At 53.5% G+C, this 22392-nt stretch overlaps 1 protein-coding gene and 1 non-coding gene across 2 annotated transcripts in view; both read left to right on the top strand.

The window, feature by feature from the left end:
• The window catches only part of LOC120375373 (zinc finger protein 850-like), a 477476-nt gene that overhangs the window by 26578 nt on the left and 428506 nt on the right, over positions 1-22392 (top strand). The window lies entirely within an intron of this gene.
• On the top strand, positions 757-850 carry TRNAI-UAU. The gene is made up of 2 exons: positions 757-794; positions 815-850. It is a non-coding gene; the product is annotated as a tRNA-Ile (tRNA).

Below are 22392 nucleotides of genomic sequence, written 5' to 3' on the forward strand. Positions count from 1 at the left end.
TCCCGGGGGGAAAGCCCCTTTCTCCCTCCGCTGTCTGGCCACATTGCCGGCCACTTGCTGTTCCCCCCGTCACTGCTCTGCTGGCCACCCTCTCTGCTCTGGGACGTCTTGTGGTCCCACCAGGAACAGAACAGGCTCCCTAAAAGTAGCAGCCGCCAGAGCCCGAACAGTAGCCCCACCCCTTCCACTCGAGGCCACGCCCCTGCACCACCCCTCTCCCCAAGACCCCACTCTTACGCTGCCTCTTCCCCCCAAGACCCCACCTCCCGCTCACTGCTCTCCGTCCCCTCCCCCCCTCACTCGCCCTTACGGTCATTACAAAGTGGCAAGGCAGAGCCCTCCCATTTTTAAAAGTCCTGGGGTGTTGTTCCCCCCTGTCCAGGCACCCCTGGGGCCCTGCACTTCACACAGCTCTCCCTGATTTCAGCTGTTAGTGAGGGAGCCTCACTGCTAGCGCAGACTGGGCAGTTTCTTGCATGAGAGACACTGTCCCAAAGCAGGACTAATGCTTAGAGCTGATTCTCAGTGATTTCAGCTCTGTTGGTCTGCAGCAAGACTCTCCATTGAGTCTTAACCAGCTCTGTTATTACACAGGAAAGAACAAAAGGGTCAGATGGTGCCTGGAACCCTTAAGAAGAATCCACCCCACCAAGTACAACACTTGTCGCTACCTGCTCTCAGCCCCACTGAGAATGTTTTGGGGTCACTCCTTGCCTGTATCAACCTATGGGACTGGGAGGCCAACAATTTATAGGTGCTCCAGTGGTGCAATTGGTTAGCGCACAGTACTTATAGGGCAGTGCTGAGAGGAGCTATGCTGAGGTTGTGAGTTCAAACCTCACCTGGAGCACTGGTTTTCATTAGCCAAATGGCTTCACCCCCTTATTTGGCCCTGTGAAATGTACAATTCCAGCCCAGGGACACTGAGGAGGAGTCAAAAATGCCCCCTTCACTTATTACCTCCTCTCCGGAGCGCAGGTCAGAATCTACCATCCTTTCTCCCCACCCCAGCACCTGTGCCAGGATCCCTCAAGCGGAGCCTGGAGTCCTGCCCATCCTTGACCCCTGAGCCTGGAGGGAGAGGAGCAAGGAGCCATTGTTACAGGGCTTTCCCTCCCCCCACCCACTTCCCTGGCTCTTGTCACACAGACAGCAAGCAGCAAAAGACCAGAAGTCGGAAGCGCAGACAAAGGGATGTTTACTGGGGTTAGTTTCCAAGCCAGCAGATTTCAAAGCCCTTCACACCAGTCGGGCTTATCTCTATACACCGACAGAGTCTGTTCCACGTTGTTCCCTTCCCAGCTCTGACACTGCAGAGCATTTACCCCACATCCCTACAGACAATTCTTTCCTGGGTGCTGGCGGGTGAGTCCTGCCCACATGCTCAGGGTTTAGCTGATCCCCATATTTGGGGTTGGGAAGGAATTTTCCTCCAGGGCAGGTTGGCGGAGACCCTGGGGCGGGGGCGGGTTCACCTTCTTCTGCAGCATGGGGCACGGGTCACTTGCTGGAGGATTCTCTGACCTTGAAGTCTTTAAACAACGAGTTGAGGACTTCAACAGCTCAGACATAGGCCAGGGGTTTGTTACAGGAGTGGGTGGGTGAGAGTCTGTGGCCTGCGTTGTGCAGGAGGTCGGACTAGATGATCATAATGGTCCCTTCTGACAAAGTCTATGAGTCTATGAGCTCTGACACTGCAGCGTGTTTACCCCATGTCCCCTTCCCAGCTCTGACACCGCAGAGCTTTGGCTGTGTCCCTGTTCCCGTTCCTATTCCCATCCCCGTTAGCATGATTCCAATTTCCTCTTCCACTTCCTGTCTGACCCCAGTTTACACAGTAATATTGTCAGCTAGACCTTAACCAATCATTGTAACTAACCAATTCTAACCTATTGTAACAGAATTCTCTAACCAATTACATCCCACTCCCCTAATTAACTTACACCCAGCAAAATTAACTCGGCATCAGCCAGAAACAATTAGAGAACCAGAGAGATTGACACTAGAAAAGTGGGGGCCAGAAAGATAAACCCTACAGAAATGAGGGTTTCCCAACCACAACCATTGAGAAAGGATTTCTTGCCAGACCGGATGCTCTCTTAAGATCTGTTTCGTTATCTGGTGGTGATGGGCACTATCGGGACAGGATCGTCTTCCTAACAGCCCAACCCCACCTTAGTTCAGTGTGACGGGTTTGGGAGGTGAGGATGGGACCGTTCGCTTCCCAGCTTATGGCTGCCCCTGCTGCTTAGCCAAAGGCCTTAGCCTACGAACAAGGCTCAGACTCTCCGAGGGAGAGAAGGCCCAGACGCAGGCAGACTGGGATTTTGGGTCTTTCTTTTATAGCCCTGTCACTAGCTAAGTGATAAAAATACACCTGAGTTCTTAAAGTCTAGTCCTGTACAGGCAGCCTGAATATCTCTAGTCTAACAGCCATCGGTCCCTGTGGGAAAATGATCTATTCAGGGTTGTCCCTAGACATTTTGGTGCCCTACACGGCACCCCCGTCCCCCAGCCCGAGCTGACAGAGCGGAGCAGGCTGGGGCCAGGTCACTCCACTTCCCGCCACCCAGTAATTGCAGGGCAGGCCTGACCCCACACTCACGGCGCGGCGGGAAGTGGAGTGATCCGGCCCCAGCCTGCTGCACTCTGCTCCCAGCCTTGGAACTTGGGGGTGGGGGAAAACACCCCCCAGCACTCACCAGTGGCGGGGCTGGGAGCTGGTGGAGCAGAGCAGGCTGGGGCCAGGTCGTTCCACTTCCCACTGCTCGGTGAGTGCAGGGTGCGCCTGATCCCTCCTGCCGTCCACCGGGATGTAGCTCAGGGGAAGGGGCGGAGTGGGGGGGGGGATGGGGTGGAGCAGGGGTGGGAAGAGGGGGGTGTGGGCAGAGGGGGGGCTTTGGGGAAGAGGCGGAGCAGAGGCAGAGGCAGCTTTCCTGGCCGGCTCAGCCAGCCAGGGGATCGAGTTCGCCGCTGGAGAAGTACGCAGCTGCGTAGGGCACCAGGAAATTTGGGGCAATTTGGTGCCTCAGATTTCCTGGCGCCCTACAGAGCTGCGTAGTTTGCATATGGGTAAGGACGGCCCTGTATCTATGTAGCTCACTGAGTGGTTGGTGGGCTGAGTTCCCCCGTGCTGGAGCTTTCCAGGGATGAGATTTTGATGAATTTCAACAAGAAGAAAATCTCCCCTGTTCCTGTTTGTCACCTTGGCCCCTTCTTGTGCCCACCTCAGCCTCTGTTCTTCCTGCTAGGGGAGATACAGAGCCAAGCCCCCATCTTCCTGAGTCACAGAGTCTGTGGCCACCTCTGAACTATTGCCACTGGAGAGCATGACTCCCACTTCTTCCCCAGAGGGGCTGCAACAGCAGCTACCCAGTTGGGTTTGGGGGTGTCAGAGATCCAGGCTATAGGGTGCAGGGGATCCAGGGCCTATAAGTCCCCTGCCTGAGGGGAGGCCAGTGCATGTGGTGGGCCATAAGCACCACAGGTTTTAACCCTGTCTGCTTCCTTCCCCACGGCTCTGATTTCGATGACACTGAAGTCCCCCTGTGGCTGGGGAGATGGATTTGTGGGCCCAGCACAGTGCAGTGGGCTTCCAAGACAGCCTGTAATTCAGCAAGAGCTTTGCAACTGGGCCTTGGGCTGGGGGTGATTTTCTCTCCTCGCAGCGGATGGGGGATGCGCTGGGACCAGCTCCTGGCTCTGTTTCTGGGAGCTGGTTTCCCGTGAGGACACACCAGACATCACTGCTCTCTGCCTAGGGGAAAACCCCCTGGGAATGTGCTCCTGGCCCAGCCGATCTGGAAGGGTAAACGGGATAGTGGACAACACAGCAATGTGGGGGTAGGCCCCTGAGAGAACAAAGGGGGTGAGAGCAGAGACGAGAACTAGAGATGGGGGAGGAGACAGGGTCTCGAGGGAGGGAACAGCTGGAGAGAACCAAGGAGCGCAGTGGACAAGTCTGCCATGTGAATACTAGTGGTCACAGGTGATCTGCAGAAAACCCACAGCCAGCTGGTCCCGTGGGGTGATGGTCGGCCCTCGCGACTCTGACTCTCACAGTCCCAGTTCAGAGCTTGGCAGGATCTGCTGGAGCTGCGTCGTATTGCTACGAAGCCCTGGAGGCCCTACTGCTCAGCTTCCCAATTGCACAAAAGTCTCTCTTTTCCCTCCTGCTGGGTTACTAATGCCCACTCAAGGGAGATCTTTGGTCCAGATGGCCCCCTGCTATTGAACCCGAGAATCCAGCTAGAGATGCCTTCCCTCCTTTGGGCTGACTCATCGCTGCATTCCTGGCTGCCTCAGCTGATGACCACAGGCTCTTCGGCACCCCGGCCCCTAGCCCAGGGCAGGTGGAGGGTTTGGAGCTCCCCACAGAGCCTTGGGCTCCCTAGGTGGCTTTTACCATGGCCCGACTTCAGTGTCTGTCCTGGCTTGGGGGCAAGGCCTCCAGGGGAAGAAGAGAGTTGGGGCCATGGAGAAGGGCAGGGCCTCGGGGCTCCCCCACTTCTACCGAAGTTCCGGTGCTTTTGCTCAGGAGCAGAGGCTGCATCATTGTTTAAATCTAAACCAACTCCAGATGGGGGTGGAGACATTCCCCGGGATCTCAGGCCGAACCTGCAGCCCTCAGCTGTTGCTGCTGGAGGGTGTGAAGCCCTTTCACTCGTATTGCCTAGTGTCCCTAGCTCTGAGGCCTTCATCTCTCCTCGTCCTGAGGGACCTTCCACTCCATTCCCAACCCACCTCCTAATTATCCAGGGGCTCTTCTCCCAGAAGAGGATCACTCAGGGGCTGGATCCCTCTTTGCCTTTTCTGTGTGTCTAGCACAGTTCGAGGTGCCCATGGGTGGGGTGTTTGATCACAATGACCCTACGTGGAGCTGCCATTCAGCTTCCCTCATTTCGTCTCATCTTTCATTTTTTCAATCCCTCATCACCATCCTCCCAAGCACATTTCAATTGCCGCCACATCCCTTAACCAGGCAGCGTCCCTGTAGTGTGGGCTGCTGTCTGCATAGGTCCTTTCTCAATCTTTCTCACCCTCTTGTCTTGAGTCTCCTGTGTCTCTGCTTTCTAAGCACAGACTAACTCTGGCTGTTCAGAGGAGGGCAGGACCATGCCTATGTGTGGCCAGCAGGCAGCGACAAAGACCCCTAGCCAGCCTGCTCCCTGCCATGCCAAACACCCACTGAAAGCCACCCACAGATCAGCATGCGAGGCGGCTGCTGATGCTCTGTGGCCACCATCAGAAGATGGTAGGAAAGCAGGGCCAGCCCCCCTGGTGGGGCCTCTGACCGTTCGTGCTATAGGTGGTCACTTTTGCAGTGGGGCAGGAGATTTTTCCCCAAGAGGCTTTCCCCAGCTGGCAAGAAGCAGAGAAACACCCAGGCTCCCAAGGCGCTATGTAGCAAACCCCCTCCAGCACAGGGACAGGCGCACACTTGGAAGAGGGAAAGTGCTCCACACTCTAGCCTGGGAAGCTGCCCATTTTCTTTGGCAAGTCAGGAATGGCAAAGGCGAGACTGAAGCACCTGGGGCTCATGCCCCATCCTTTGTGATGCCCGACCCCCAGCTCCTTCCCAGAGCTCTAGCTGAAGCCAGAGCATTGGCCTGAGCGGCCAAGAAGAGGTTCCAGCCCTGAAGGGAGCAGGACTTTCAGCACAATGGTAAAACTGCAGAAACACAACCACCGAGGAACTTGAACCTTCAATCGCCTGATCCGAAGCCAGATGCCTTCTCCATTAGGCCACGTGGTCACATAAGAAAAAGATCTCTCCAAGAACTTCTTTAGAGAAGACGGACCCTGTGTTTCTCAGACTCGGGTCATCTACTGAGGGCTGTTGAGACTCTCTGGGCACAAGAAGTGGCGTTCCCAGCCAGATGTGAGACTTAATTCTATGGAGCCAGGTGCAGGGCTTTGGCAGGGAGGCTCAAGCATGGATGATTGAGGTGCAGCGGATGGACCGGCTGTCTAGGTGTGGAGATTTAGTCACATGAGGCACAGAAGGGAGGAGGAGGAGGAATCCCGCTGATGGTCAGTGGCTGTGCAGAAAAAAGGGTGTTGATTCCCCCATCCTAAATGGGCTGGTTGGCTTGATCCTTCTCCCCTCTGCAGAGCATGGTGGGGATGCAGCTCACCCCTCCTGGGGCAGGAGGGCACAGGTGCAGGGCGCTGGGCTCCGATGCACCTGGAAGGCCGCTCCGGTGGGGTGGGGCAGGGCCGGGCCGGGCCGGGCCTGTGGTTTACGTCCTGTGTTGCCTGGTGCTAGGCCATTTCACAATCCCCAGCCACGCCGCACAGCGCACCCCGAGAGGGGGCAGGGGGCCAAGCAGATGATCCAGCACGAGGGGGGTGAGGATGTGTGGTTGGGGGGAGGAAAAGCCTTGGGCTGCACTGGGGGAGTGCAGAGCAGGGGTGACACCCCAGAAACCTGCAGCAAAGGGATGGACAGGTGGGCTGGGTGGATAGAAGAGGCAGCGAGCCTAAAAGGGGAGTGGTGTCGAGTGGTCAGAGCAGGGAGGGGGCTGGGCACCAGGACCTCTGGGTTCTATCCCTGGCTCTGGGAGTGGAGGGGGGTCTAGAGATGAGAGCAGGGGAACTGGGAGCCAGGACTCCTGGGTTCCATAGTGGTGGCTATTTTTTCCTGTGTCTCCTTCCCTACAGATCCCAGCCCAGCCCCCTAGTGGAATCTGACTGGGGAAGGGGGTTGCCCTGCCACTCCAGACTATGATTCAATCCTCTCCCCCCAAGGGCTCTGACATCACGGAATCTCCCCCACCCAAATCAGAAAGTAGGAGCCCCTCCCCGCATGTGGAGGAACCTAGTGAGTCTCTTGGGGGTTTCTGGTGGAGGTGACAGCACCCACCAGACATCCACTCATGGTTACAAGGAGACCCCTCTGCATCCTCCTGCTACGAGGGGCCAGGGGCGCCCAGCCAGGGTCAGGAGGTGAGATGGGGTCACAGTGGCAGGAAGGGGGCAGAGCTGGGGATGGTGCCAGGTCTGGTGCTGGCTACATGGGGAAAAACCACACTGCTCCCCCGCAAAACACACACACACACCCCTCCCGGTGTTGGGAGGGGAACAGGTGAAAGGACAAAAGAAGCAAGAGACAAAGAGAAAGGAGGGAGGGAAGGATGGAGGAAAAGGTGAAACCAAAAGGACAAACCCTAATGACCACAGTGATTCTAAGGGACAAAATCCCAGGTGCAGAATAAAATTCTGCCTCCTTAAGCTCGTGTTTTCCATGCCTAGAATTCAACTGTCACCAGATGGATCAGACTGAACAGGTTTCAAACCTCGAGGAGGCTCTTACCTTCTAAACAGGGATGACTGTTTTCTAGTAAAATCAGGCAAAGGGAAGGAGAAAACTCAAAAGAGGTTCCTCCTGGCGCTCACGTTCGTGAACCCGAATACTCTCTCAGTCCTCAAAGAGAGACCTGGAGAAGGAGACTTGCTGAAGCAAAGCCACAGGGGTCTCTGAGGTTTCCCTGGCCTCTCGCCTATGTCCTGCCTGGCTGATGTCAGCATCTCTCTGTGAGGTCACCACCTCCCCACCACCTTTGACCAATAGTCTGAGGTCCTGCAAAGGACTTTGTGATGTCACTGCCACACCCTCCCTTGCTGTGCTAATGTCCTGCCCCTGCCCAGGCACTTTGGAGGTTTGAGCTACTCCCTGTGGATCACCCCACTGAAGGAGCATTCGTTCTAGGAAGCAAGCCGGCTAGACAGGAAAACATCAGATGCTGCTCCCAATGCTACACTCAGTTTTTCAGAAATTAGTCGACTTGATGGCCAGAAGAGCATCTAATCTGACCCCTGCATATCACAGACCTTCTGTATGACACAAGATCTACTTTTGGGGCAAACACATTCCAGAAAGGCATCTAGTCTTCATTAAATGACATCAGGAGATGGCGAATCTACCACTTTCCTTGGTAGCTTGTTGCTGTGGTGAATCATCCTCGCTGTTGAATATTTGTGCCTTAGTTGTAATATGAATTTGTCTCTTTTCACCTTCCAGCCATTGGGTCTTGTTAGGCCTTTCTCTGCTGGATTAAAGAGCCCTTTAATACCCAATCTTTTCTCTTCATTAAGGCCCTTCAACGCTTCAATGAAGTCACCTTTCAATCTTCTTTTGATAAGCTAAACAGGTTGAGCTCGTTCATAGCTCACTAGAAGGCATTTTTCTCCAGCCCTCAGAACATTTGGTGGCTCTTTGCTGCCCCAGCTCCAATGTCACAACATCTTTTTCAAATGAGGACACCAAAACTGGAGGCAGTATTCCAGTATCAGTCTCACTGATGCCGTGTCACCTCCTGTGACGTTATTGACATAATCTGTAACTGTATAGATCACCATTGCAACCACTGTTCTATATTTGCAGCCAATATTGTAGATACGTTGTCGTGTAAAGGGTCTAAGGAGAGGCTATGATTTGGCTGATTATAATTATGCTATCTCTAGATGTGTATCATTTTTGTAGTTGACGTTATGAATATTGGCTCTATGCTGCCCGTATTTCAAAGTTGTGCTCTGCTTCCAGGGAACACCCCAGACAAGTTGGTGTCAGTTCTACCTAGCCTGCTTGATGGCTCATTAAGGACCATCAGCTATACAATCAACCCATTGAGAGAAGGCAGATACACTTGTGACTCAGCAAGGTAAGCAGGGACCTGCCTGAGGACAGAACTCTAAAGTTTTTCTAAGGCACATGCTGGATAGAGTGTCCTTGGGACAAAAAAAGCAAACATCACATGGCAAGAGACTATAAAATGCTGATGTCTCATCTTCAATCCTACTTCATACCTCTGGAGGGACTTTGCTACAAACTGAAGCTCTCTACAAAGGACTGAATGACTCATCCCAGCTGTGGATGGACTCCAGAGACTTGATTTGAACCTGCAGTTTATTCCATCACTGCTATCAGCCTGAACCAAGAACTTCACCATTACTGTATGTGAAGGGTTAAAATCCATGTGCATTTTATATAACCACCTGGTCTATGGATTGTGCCAGCTCTTTCCAGGCCCAAAGTCCAGAGTATGGTCAAGGGACCAGAGACCTAGCAAATAGTGATCAGCTAAGAGAAAGCTGGGTAAACAGAAAGCCTTGCTTGCTAAGATAGGCCTGGTCAGCAAATTGCCAGGTGTTGGAGCTAAGAACTAAATAATTGTATCTTATTCAGAGTTGCAAATTGAACAAAGGATCCCTGTTCCTATTGTGTTAGTCTCTCCTGTAGGGAGACGTTCTTCCCACAGATACAGCCTTACATTTAGGAAAAGTTGGCACATGTCAGTATAAGATAGGGCATCCTTCCAGGAACCAATTCCTGCCTTTAGACACACAAAAAACAATCTTTATTGCCATATACTTTCACTGTTTCTTTGTTTTAACCCCTAGGAATGTACCTGGTGGACAATCAAAGGAGTTGCTCCATTCCTATGGACCCCAAATCAGAATTCAACATTTATATTTTATACTAATAACATTTTATCAAAGTATTCATTAAATGTTAACTTGCTAACTTGAGACCATGGGCGGACACATTATGTAACCTGTTAACCACTGGCTAATGTGCTATCTTGTCTTGTTGCAAAACCTATTCTGGGAGTGGAACTGCCTACCCGTCACTTTCCCCCGCCCATGGAAAACCTATATATTCTATTGTAATCAATTGGTTGGCAGTGTCTCTGAGCCTAATAAGCCAGGTGACACTCCGCCAGTGCTGTGTGTAATAAACTCCTATGCTTGACCTCGCTATGGTGTGGATTTATGTTCTTCAGTGGGTAGTGATTGATCTATCAGGGATCCATTTTAACACGTCTTGTATAGAGGCAATAAAATGGATCCCCAATCGCTCTGCCGTCGACTCCAGAACTCCACCGTGGTGAGAGGCAGAAGCGGAGTCAAGTGGGGAGCGGCAGCGGTCGACTTGCCCCCATTCTCATGGCCAGGTAAATCGACCTGAGATACTCCGACTTCAGCTACACTATTCACATATCTTAGGTCGACCTCCCCAGTGTAGACCTAACCTAAGAGAGATCTAAGGGCTGGTCTATGCTAGAAACATCTGTTGGCTTAGCTCTGCCTCTCAGGGGGTGAGAAACCCACCACCCTGAGCAATGTGGTTCAGCGGCCCTATGCCCTGGTGCAGGCAGCGCTAGCTCAGTGGAGGAATTCTTCTGTTCCCTCGCGTCTCTACTCTGAAGGGAGGTGATACTGTCACATTTTATGGGTAGATTTGCCTAGAGGTGAAGCCAATCCCAGCTCCACTTGGCACCAAGTATATGGCGGCACTACAGCAAGTAGAACTCTAGCCCTTCCATAGGTAGGAGGCTTCACACCTGTGTAGGGAGACCCCCATAGATCGTGTGTCTGTTCTTATGGTTTAATTTACACTCACAGCCACTGATAACAGAATTATTGAAAGTTTGGGAGTTAAGAGCTGATAGGTCAGTGGTCCAGTCCCCTCGCAGACGACCCCCCTCCCTCTCGGACAGGGGCAGGTCTGGGATCTCACACCAAATGCTCATTGTGGCTGCTAGATCCTGTGGGCAGCTCATTTAGTTTGCACCGAGGGTTGAGTCCTGCTTTGTGCACCGTGTGTGAGAATGAAAATCCTAAACCGCCCTATGAAATAACAAATGCAGCAGGACGTGGTATTGTCCCTGCCCCAAAGCAGACAGACCCATGGAGAAATGCCATTGAGTCCAGGCTAATACTCCACTGCTATTTTACCATTTTTCCTTGCTAAACTCCCTCCCAACCTTGTGGGGTCCAGAGCCCAGTATTGAGCTTGAGCCGAGATGTCTACACTGCAAATTTACCACCCCACGGCCCTAGCCTGGGAGCCTGCACTGGCACGGGACAGCCGTGGGTGTTTCATTGCAGTGTGGACATAGCCTAGCATTATGTCTACACTGCCATTAACACACCCAAGTCACTATTCTCAAACCCTGGGTCAGTTGATTCAGGCTTGTGGGGCTTGTGCTGCAGGGTTATAAAATTACAGTGTAGACACTTGGGCTTGAGCCCAGCCTCCGAGACCCCACGAGGGGTGAGGGTCTCCGAGCCTGGGCTCCAGTATGAGCCCCAGGAGCCCAAATCAGATCATCCAGGCCAGCCAGGCCAGTGGGATTTTATCACAGTATAGATGCCCTCTCAGGGTATGTCTACACTGCAATGTAAGCCCAGGGTTAGCAGAAGTCATGTCAGCAGCCCCAACACATAAACATAAACCACAAGGGAAAGTCCCACCCCCAAATAAGCTGGGCAGTGTCCTTCTCCCTACGGTTCATAAGTCCAGCAACCAAAAGTCCTTTAACATGAGCCATCCCCTCTCTGTACCCCACTCACAGCTGTTGTCCTTAGTCAGTGCAAGCCCTGAGGTGCCTCTGTAGAGTTCACCTGCCATCCTGGGTGGAAAAGGGGGAAAATAAGAAGGCACCGTACTCACTATGGTGTCTAGGGACTCACTCATCCCTCCACAGCCACCCTGTCCTAACGTTGGTCTGACACCTACATTTTAGTGTTGGGACCCAGGCCCCGGCCCACTTGGCTTTGGAACCCCTGTCCCCTGCCTAGCAAGTGCTATTGAATTGAGGGTGAGTCCCTCAGTCAGGGTCTGCCAAGCACAGTTGTGCTGCCCTTGATTCACACAGCAAGGATAACAACCCTTTATTTCTCCTGCCCCTGTAACATGGAGACTGGGAATCCAACACCAGCCACAAGTGATCATTTCAGCAAGCAACCCAACCTATTTCCAACATACTGTAAAATCCACATGCAGACTCACTGTCTTGTCCAGGCTACACTGCAGGGGCTATTCACAGGTGCGATCCCACTACTGATCAGCATGGGAGATTTGACCTGCTCTGTTTTCAACCTGGGCCGGTTCACCCCTCCTTAGGCAACCTGGGAACCCCAAGCTTCCCCGGGATCACCATATTGATGCTGAACTTAGTGCGGACACCTGATCGGCACAGCCCCCTACAGCCCAGAACTCCTGAGCTCAAGCGATCCGCTGGCCTCAGCCTCCCCAGGAGCTGGGATCACAGGCACCAGCCACAGGGCCCGGCTGGTTACAGGGTCTCCCGCTTCCAACTTCAGGCTCAGCCTGGGAGCTCTGCGCTCTGAGCGGGTGGAAGTGGAGCCTGGAACTGAGCTGATGCACTGAGGGTTATTTGCACTGTGTGCTTCACATGGAGGTGAAAACACGGGGCACAGATCTTTGAGCACAACCCTCGTCCTGAGCAATGGGTGAGGCTGCATAAAGAGAGACCGGCTCCCCCTGGCGGGGCTGCATAAGAACATAAGGACATAAGAACGGCCGTACCGGGTCAGACCAAAGGTCCATCTAACCCAGTATCTGTCTACCAACAGTGGCCAATGCCAGGTGCCCCTGAGGGAGTGAACCTAACAGGCAATGATCAAGTGATCTCTCTCCTGCCATCCATCTCCATCCTCTGACGAACAGAGGCTAGGGACACCATTCTTACCCATCCTGGCTAATAGCCATTTATGGACTTAGCCACCATGAATTTATCCAGTCCCCTTTTAAACATTGTTATAGTCCTAGCCTTCACAACCTCCTCAGGTAAGGAGTTCCACAAGTTGACTGTGCGCTGCGTGAAGAAGAACTTCCTTTTATTTGTTTTAAACCTGCTACCTATTAATTTCATTTGGTGACCCCTAGTTCTTGTATTATGGGAATAAGTAAATAACTTTTCCTTATCCACTTTCTCAACATAACTCATTATTTTATATACATCTATAATGTCACACCTTAGTCTAATCTTTTCCAAACTGAAGAGTCCTAGCCTCTTTAATCTTTCCTCATATGGGACCCTCTCTAAACCCCTAATCATTTTAGTTGCTCTTTTCTGAACCTTTTCTAGTGCTAGAATATCTTTTTGAGGTGAGGAGACCACATCTGTACACAGTATTCGAGATGTGGGCGTACCATGGATTTATATAAGGGCAATAATATATTCTCAGTCTTATTCTCTATCCCCTTTTAATGATTCCTAACATCCTGTTTGCTTTTTTGACCGCCTCTGCACACTGCGTGACATCTTCAGAGAACTATCCATGATAACTCCAAGATCTTTTCCTGACTCGTTGTAGCTAAATTAGCCCCCATCATGTTGTATGTATAGTTGGGGTTATTTTTTCCAACGTGCATTACTTTACATTTATCCACATTAAATTTCATTTGCCATTTTGTTGCCCAATCACTTAGTTTTGTGAGATCTTTTTGAAGTTCTTCACAATCTGCTTTGGTCTTAACTATCTTGAGTAGTATATTATCATCTGCAGACTTTGCCACCTCACTGTTTACACCATTCTCCAGATCATTTATGAATAAATTGAATAGGATTGGTCCTAGGACTGACCCTTGGGGAACACCACTAGTTACCCCTCTCCATTCTGAGAATTTACCATTAATTCCTACCCTTTGTTCCCTGTCCTTTAACCAGTTCTCAATCCATGAAAGGACCTTTCCTTTTATCCCATGACAGCTTAATTTATGTAAGAGCCTTTGGTGAGGTACCTTGTCAAAGGCTTTCTGGAAATCTAAGTACACTATGTCCACCGGATCCCCCTTGTCCACATGTTTGTTGACCCCTTCAAAGAACTCTAATAGATTAGTAAGACACGATTTCCCTTTACAGAAACCATGTTGACTATTGCTCAAGAGTTTATGTTTTTCTATGTGTCTGACAATTTTATTCTTTACTATTGTTTCAACTAATTTGCCCGGTACCGACGTTAGACTTACCGGTCTGTAATTGCCGGGATCACCCCTAGAGCCTTTTTTAAATATTGGTGTTACATTAGCTAACTTCCAGTCATTGGGTTCCGAAGCCGATTTAAAGGACAGGTTACAATCCTTAGTTAATAGTTCCGCAACTTCACATTTGAGTTCTTTCAGAACTCTTGGGTGAATGCCATCTGGTCCCGGTGACTTGTTAATGTTGAGTTTATCAATTAATTCCAAAACCTCCTCTAGTGACACTTCAATCTGTGACAGTTCCTCAGATTTGTCACCTACAAAAGCCAGCTCAGGTTTGGGAATCTCCCTAACATCCTCAGCCGTGAAGACTGAAGCAAAGAATCCATTTAGTTTCTCCGCTATTACTTTATCATCTTTAAGCGCTCCTTTTGAATTTTGATCATCAAGGGGCCCCACTGGTTGTTTAGCAGGCTTCCTGTTTCTGATGTACTTAAAAAACATTTTGTTATTACCTTTGGAGTTTTTGCCTAGCCGTTCTTCAAACTCCTCTTTGGCTTTTCTTATTACACTCTTGCACTTAAGTTGGCAGTGTTTGTGCTCCTTTCTATTTGCCTCACTAGGATTTGACTTCCACTTTTAAAGGAAGTCTTTTATCTCTCACTGCTTCTTTTACATGGTTGTTAAGCCATGGTGGCTCTTTTTTAGTTCTTTTACTGTTTTTCTTAATTTGGGGTATACATTGAAGTTGTGCCTCTATTATGGTGTCTTTAAAAAGGGCCCACGCAACTTGCAGGGATTTCACTTTAGTCACTGTACCTTGTAACTTTTGTCTAACTAACCCCCTCATTTTTGTATAGTTCCCCCTTTTGAAATTAAAGGCCACAGCGTTGGGCAGTTGAGGTGTTCTTCCCACCACAGGGATGTTGAAAGCTATTGTATTATGGTCACTATTTCCAAGCGGTCCTGCTATAGTTACCTCTTGGACCAGCTCCTGCGCTCCACTCAGGATTAAATCTAGAGTCGCCTCTCCCCTTGTGGGTTCCCGTACCAGCTGCTCCATGAAGCAGTCATTTAAAGTATCGAGAAATTTTATCTCTGCATTTCGTCCCGAAGTGAAATGTTCCCAGTCAATATGGGGATAATTGAAATCCCCCACTATTATTGGGTTCTTAATTTTGATAGCCTCTCTAATTTCCCTTAGCATTTCATCATCACTATTACTGTCCTGGTCAGGTGGTCGATAATAGATCCCTAATGTTATATTTTTACTAGAGCATGAAATTTCTATCCATAGAGACTCTATGGAACCTGTGGATTCGCTTAAGATTTTTACTTCATTTGAATCTACACTTTCTTTAACATATACTGCAGCGGCTCTTCACAGGGGCAGTCCCACTGCCCAATGGGTACCAGAGTTTTGCCAGCCTCCCTTCCTGGCCTGACCTGGTTCCCCTCTCCCCAGCGGGACCTGGTGACCCTAAACTTCCCAGAAACCAGCATAGCGAGACTAATCTGAGCACAGACACCTGCTCAGCACCCCGGGGTGCAGCCCTGAACTCCGGCAATCAGCTACACTCAGCTGCCCACCTAACAAGCGTTACACGCAGGAGCCTTCATGCCCCGCGTGTTCAGGTCCCTCCCAGCTCCAGCTTTAAACTCCGCTGCTCAGTTCTAATCTTTGGCTACACGGGGGCAGCATGGAGCTCAGCCAATGCCTCCCGTTGCTGGTTGCGTTTCCCACTCCTCGTGGCAGGTTCACACCCCGCAGGCAGATCTCTGAATCGGAGCCGAACCGTTCCCCAAATCCAGCGCTTTAGCAGCAGCTTTGCTAGGAAAGCGCTGATGTCACCAAGTAAAGTAAGAGCCAGAGCGCTGTGTCCAGGATCTTCTATCGGGCCCCTCACCGTGGTGTCTGTCAGGCACAAAGGGAAACCAGGGAAATGTTTTCAGGGCGTTTAAGGGCAGAAGGGGCCATTAGCTCAGCTAGTCTGACCCCCGAATAACACAGAATTACACCATGACACGTATTGATCCCACAGACCTTAGATAGATCAAAGCGTTTCAGCCCTCAGGACGGAGGCTAAACTGGGTGCCAGAGGCAGCGAACAAGGGGCCCCCAAGGCAATGGCAGGGAGCTGACGAGGTGAAATATGCCCAGATGATCCCAGCAGGCGACCCACCCCCATGCCTCAGAGGTGGGAGTCCCTGTTCCTCCTGCCCTTAAGAATCTCTGGTGGTAAGTGGGTCCCCCCAGTTCCCCAGATAAGAATCCTCCATGTGGTTTCCCTGGCTTCACCTCCAGATAAGAACATTGTGTGGAGGGAGTGGGAGGAAGGTTGTCTGGCAGATATGTAAAGGGGGACTGTGTCTCCCTGTCTGGCCCAGGCTCCTGGGAGGAAGTGATCTCAGTGTGTCTGGCTGTCTCCATTCCTCCCACCCATAAGAATCCCTGGTGTGGGTGCACCCTAGACCATTAAGGATATCTGGGGGTGGGTGTCTCTCTCCCCCTAGTCAGGATCTCTGGGACGTGCCTGTATAAAAGGAGACTTTGACTCACCCAGGCTGGGCTGCCATCATGGAACAGACCAGGTCCTTCTGTGGAGGGTTTGTGTTCCTCCAAGGACGTGATCTCAGTGTGTGTGGGTGTCCCTGTCCCTTCAACCCTTAACAATCCCCGGTGTGTGGGTGCGCTGGGCCCCATTATAATACCCTCTGTCTTACCCCCCATGAGGGATCCATTTGATGTGGGTGTTCTCCACACTACCGGGGGTGTCTGGTGCCCCTGTCCCTGCTGGTTAATAGTGGAGTGTGTGGGTGTCCCCCCGCCCGTTAAGGATCCGTGTTGTGCGGATGCCCCCGTTCTTCTCATTAAGAATGGTGCAATGGAGCATATGGGTGTGTCCCCCACCCCATGAACTAGCTCCCGTGTGTGGTTCCCCTGCCCCCATCCAGCCTCTGTGGTGTGTGGGTGTCGCTGTTCCTCTTTTCAAGATCCGTGTGCAGGGGGGGTCCCTCCCCCCAAGTCAGAATCCCCAGCATGTGGGTGCTCCCATCCCCACTCCAGGCTCTGCGGGGGGGGGGGGGGTCTTAAAAGAGACCGTGTCTCACTGTCTTGCCCAGGCTATGCTGCAGGGGCTACTCACAGGCACAACCCCACTACTGATCAGCACAGGAGTTTTGACCGGCTCCATTTCTGACCTGGGCCGGTTCACCCCTCCTTAGGCAACCTGGAGACCCTGAACTTCCCAGGGATCACCCTATTGATGCCGAGCTTAGTGCGGACACCCGATCGGCACAGCCCCCTGCAACCCAGAACTCCTGAGCTCAAGCGATCCACCAGCCTCAGCCTCCCCAGGTGCTGGGATCACAGGCACCAGCCATGGAGCCCGGCTTATTTTGCTGCCTGGCAGCTGGAGCTTTAAACTCTGCTTGTGAGCTCTGTGCCTTGGCCAGACAGGGACAGCCTGGAACTGGGAAATGCTCCTGCTCCCCCCGCCCCCGTCTCATCTCGAGCTGCAGGCGCCGCTGTCCTGCCAGGTAAGATCCCGGATGTTTCGGTGCCCCCATCCCCCGTCCAGGTGTCCGGGTACCTCTGCCCCCCATACAGAATCCTGGGTGTGTGGGTGTCCGTCCCTCTGCAGAGGATACCGGAGTGTGGATGCCCTTGTCCCCCCCTACAACATCCTGGGTGTGTGGGTGCCACTCTCCCCCCCAGCAGATCTCTGGTGGGTGGGTCCCCAGGGTGTGAGTGCTCCCATCCCCCGATACAGGCTGGGGGAGGGGGGGGGTATAACTGGCTCTCCCTGTCCTGCCCAGCCGGTGCTACAGCCATAGGCAGCAGGTTTGTATAATTTTTGGTGGGGCCCAAAATGGTGGTGCCCCCCCACTCCTCCCGCCCTGTAAGCCGATATAAAATGAAGCTACAAAGCATCAGTGCCACAAGATTACAAAGGTCAATTAAAAGTGGAAAGTCAGAAGCAGCACTTGCCTACTTCAATATACAGTATTATATTTTGTTACACCTGTTGTGATGAAGTGGAAATGTCCTTAATATTTTCTCTGAATACTGTATGGGTGCCTCAGTTTCCCCTGCAAGATGCCAACTGAAGGTGTTGGGGACAAAGAGATCAGGTGGCCTCCTTGTCCGGAAGAGACACAGAGGCCAGAGGAGGGAGTGTCAGTTTGGAGCTGGCTGGGGAAATGGGGAGAGACCCAGAACTTGGTTCTGGGCACCCCACCCCCCAAGATGGACCTGACAGAGGGGTTCTGTTTTCTGTACCTACAAGCTCTGTTTAAACTGTGTTCCCGTCATCTAATAAACCTTCTGTTTTACTGTCTGGCTGAGAGTCACATCTGACTGCGGAGTTGGGGGTGCAGGGACCTCTGGCTGCCCCAGGACTAGCCTGGGCAGACTTGCTGTGGAAAGTGCATGATGTGGAAGGACATGCTGAATGCTCGGAGGTCAGACCCAGGAAGGTGTAAGCTTCTTGCCCTGGAGACAGTATGCTCCAAGAGAGGAGGCTCCCCCAGAGTCCTGACTGGCTTTGTATGGAGTTGTTCCAAAGCATCACAGCATCCCCTTCCACACCATGCACTTCCCAGAAGTCCGCACAGGCTCTGACACTCCCTCCGCCGGCCTTTGTCTCTTTTCCAGGCATTAGGAGGCCACCCGATCTCTCTGTTCTCCAACACCTTCGGTTGGCACCTTGCAGGGGAAACTGATTTGGGAGAAATGAAGTAAAAGCTGCCCAAACCGAGCTTGAGCACTCCTGAATTTTGAGGTGTTCAAATCTGGAAGGCAGGTGCTGGGGGTGGGAGAGGGCTGTGGGCTCCATGGGGGAGCATGGCAGCAACTGTCTGGAGCTGCATGGAGCCAGATACGCTGGTCTGAGTGGCACAGTAAGCGGTTTGGGGGTTGGAGAAGGGGTAGGGGATTCCGGGGGGCAGTCAAGGGACAAGGAGCAGGGGGGGTTGGCTGGGGCAGAGGTTCGGAGGGGCAGTCAGGGGACAGGCAGCAATTGGATAGGCATGGGAGTCCAGGAGGTTTATCAGGGGACAGGTAGAGGCGTTCTGGGGGGAAGTTGGGTGGGGTCTCAGGAGGGGGCAGTTGGGGACAAGGAGAAGGGAGGCTTAGATAGGGGCTGGAGTCCCAAGGGGCAGTTAGGGGCAGGGGTCTCGGGAGGGGTAATCGGGGACAAGGACCAGTGGTGCTTAGATGGGGTGGGGCCCTGGGGGCAGTTGGGGCAAGGGTCTGGGGAGGGGCAATCAGCGGCCAGGGGTTGGGATTCAATGGGCTCTGGGCTGCTGGCAGCTGCGGGGAGCCCTGAGCCCTTTAAATCCCAGCCGCCTCCCTGGCTGGGATTCAAAGGGCTCTGGGCACTCTGCCCCTGGGGCAGTGCAGAGCCCTCTGACTCCCGGCCGCGGCTGAGATTTAAAGGGCGCTGGGCTCCCCACGGCTGCAGGCAGCCCAGAGCCCTCTGATTCCCGGCTGCGGCTGGGATTTAAAAGGCTCTGGGCTCCCTGCAGCAGCGGGCAGCCCAGAGCCCTCTGATTCCCAGCCGCGGCTGGGATTTAAAAGGCTCTGGGCTCCCTGCAGCAGCGGGCAGCCCAGAGCCCTCTGCTTCCCAGCCGCGGCTGAGATTTAAAGGGCTCTGGGCTCCCCGCGGTTGCAGGCAGCCCAGAGCCCTCTGATTCCCAGCCGCAGCTGGGATTTAAAGGGGCAAAACCTAGCTCCAAATATTGGTGGAGCAGAGCCCCTGATTTTGAATATTCCTGGGGCTTTAGCTCCACGAGCCCATATAAGTTGGCGCCCATGGCCCTGACCCTGACAACCAGCTTCCCTCCGCCTCCTGCTGCACAGCGAGGATCCCACGCGAGAGCCTTTGTGCCCCACGTGTCCAGCCAGGTCCGTTCCAGCTCCAGCTTTCAACTCTGATTGTGAGCTCCCATCTCCGGCCACACGGGGGCAGCACTAAAGGCCTCATCTAAATTTGACCCTTCAGACTGCAGATTATAACCCAGCGGGCAGATTATAGCCCAGGAAGCCAAATCCTTCCCCAAACTGACAGCTGAAGCAGAAGATCCCCTTGGAAAGATCAGGAATTTTGCCTTTAAAAACAAGGAAAATGTGCATTGGTCTCTTCTGTCTACAGCGAGAGATTGAAGAAACTCAATTGATTTCATTGACTGGAGGTTAAGAGGGGATTTAGTCACTGATTTTAAATACACAGTTTTAAAAATTCCCAGAGGGGGGAATATCTGATTTTAAAGGGTTCTTTAATTCACCAGACAAAGGTTGAACACGACCCCCTTGGTTTGCAGTCAATGTCACAAAACGCCAACTGGAAATTACCATTTTTAGCCGTGAGGCTAATTATCTAGTGGAACAAGTTCTGCGCAGGAATTGGTTAAATCCCCATCACTGCCCTGTGTAAATGAAGACCGCAGCTCTTGCTGCAAGACACCTGGTGTGTGAGTGTCCCTGTTCCCCCTTCAGAATCTCTGATACATGGTGCTTCCCTCCTCCCAGTTCAAGATCCCCATCATGTGGGTGCTCCCATCCAGGATCTCTGGTGGGTGTCTCTGTCCCCCACCCCATGAACTAGCTCCCATGTGTGATTTCCCCTGCCTGCCCCCATCCAGGATCTGTGGGTGTCTCTGTTCCCCTTTTCAAGATCCGTGTTGCTTGGGTGCGTCCCTCCCCAAGTCAGAATCCCCAGCGTGTGGGTGCTCCCATCCCCCCTCCAGGCTCTGCGGGGGGTGTCTGTGTAAAAAGAGACCGTGTCTCACTGTCTTGCCCAGGCTACGCTGCAAGGGCTATTCACAGGTGTGATCCCACTACCGATCAGCACAGGAGTTTTGACCTGCTCTGTTTCTGACCTGGGCCGGTTCACCCCTCCTTAGACAACCTGGGGACCCCAAGCTTCCCTGGGATCACCATATTGATGCTGAGCTTAGTGTGGACACCCGATCGGCACAGCCCCCTGCAGCCCAGAATTCCTAAGCTCAAGCGATCCGCCAGCCTCAGCCTCCCCAGGCGCTGGGATCACAGGCACCAGCCACAGAGCCTGGCTTGTTTTGCTGTCTGGCAGCTCGAGCTTTAAACTCTGCTTGTGAGCGCTGTGCCTTGGCCAGATGGGGACAGCCTGGAACTGGGAAATGCTCCTGCTCCCCCCGCCCCTGTCTCATGTCGAGCTGCAGGCGCCGCTGTCCTCCCAGGTAAGATCCCGGATGTTTCGGTGCCCCCCATCCCCTGTCCAGGAGCCCAGGTGTCCGGGTACCTCTGCCCCCCATACAGAATCCTGGATGTGTGGGTGTCCGTCCCTCTGCAGAGGATACCGAGGTGGATGCCCTTATCCCCCTACAAGATCCTGAGTGTGTGGGTGCCACTCTCCCCCCCTAGAAGATCTCGGGTGCGTGGGTGGGTGCCCCTGTTCGCCCTTACAGCATCCCTGGTGCACGGGGGCCTCCCTCCGTCCCAACTCAGGGGCCCCAGGGTGTGAGCGCTCCCATCCCCCGATACAGGCTGGGGTGGGGGAGAGGTATAACTGGGTCTCCCTGTCCTGCCCAGGCGGTGCTACAGCAGCTGTTCACAGGGGCAGCAACCCCACTGTCAACCTGCAGCTTTAACCTGCTCCAGGGGTGACCCATGCGGGTCGGTAGTGAGGGGCACCAGCAGAGCTGGGGGGAGACCAGGGGGCTGCGGGTCGGGAGTGAGGGGCACCGTCAGAGCTGGTTGACGCCTAAGGGGCTGCGGGTCGGGAGTGAGGGGCACCAGCAGCGCAGTAACTGGGGAGCTCAGCGAGGAATCGAGGGGGCTGTGGGTCGGGAGTGAGGAGCACCAGCAGAGCTGTGAGTCTGGAAGTCAGGACTGGGATAGTAGGGGCTGCGGGACGGGAGTGAGGGGCACTGGCAGCGCAGTAACTGGGGAGCTCAGTGGGAAATCCAGGGGGCTGCGGGTCGGGAGTGAGGGGCACCAGCAGAGCTCTGGGTGTGGAGATCAGGATTGGAATAGGAGGGGCTGCGGGTCGGGAGTGAGGGGCAGCAGCAGAACTGTGAGTCTGGAGGTCAGGACTGGGATAGCAGGGGCTGCGAGTTGGGAGTGAGGGGCACCGGCAGAGCAGGAGGGAGACCAGGGGGCTGCGGGTCGGGAGTGAGGGGCACCGTCAGAGCTGGTGGACGCCTAAGGGGCTGCGGGTCGGGAGTGAGGGGCACCGGCAGCGCAGTAACTGGGTAGCTCAGCGGGGAATCCAGGGGCATGCAGGTCGGGAGTGAGGGGCACCAGCAGAGCTGTGGGTGTGGAGATCAGGACTGGGATAGCTGGGGCTGCGGGTCAGGAGTGAGGGGCACCACTAGAGCTGGGGGGAACCCAGGGGGCTGCGGGACGGGAGTGAGGGGCACCGGTAGAGCTGAAGGGAACCCAGGGGTCTGTGGGTCAAGAGTGAGGGGCACCAGCAGAGCTGTGGGTGTGGAGATCAGGATTGGGATAGGAGGGGCTGCGGGTCGGGAGTGAGGGGCACCGGTAGCACAGTGACTGGGGAGCTCCGCGGGAAGCCCAGTCGCTGCAGGTCGGGAGTGAGGGGCACCAGCGGAACTGTGCGTCTGGAGATCAGGATTGGGATAGCAGGGGCTGCGGGTCGGGAGTGAGGGGCACA

Source organism: Mauremys reevesii, linkage group 12, assembly GCF_016161935.1.
Source record: "Mauremys reevesii isolate NIE-2019 linkage group 12, ASM1616193v1, whole genome shotgun sequence".
NCBI lineage: Eukaryota > Metazoa > Chordata > Testudines > Geoemydidae > Mauremys > Mauremys reevesii.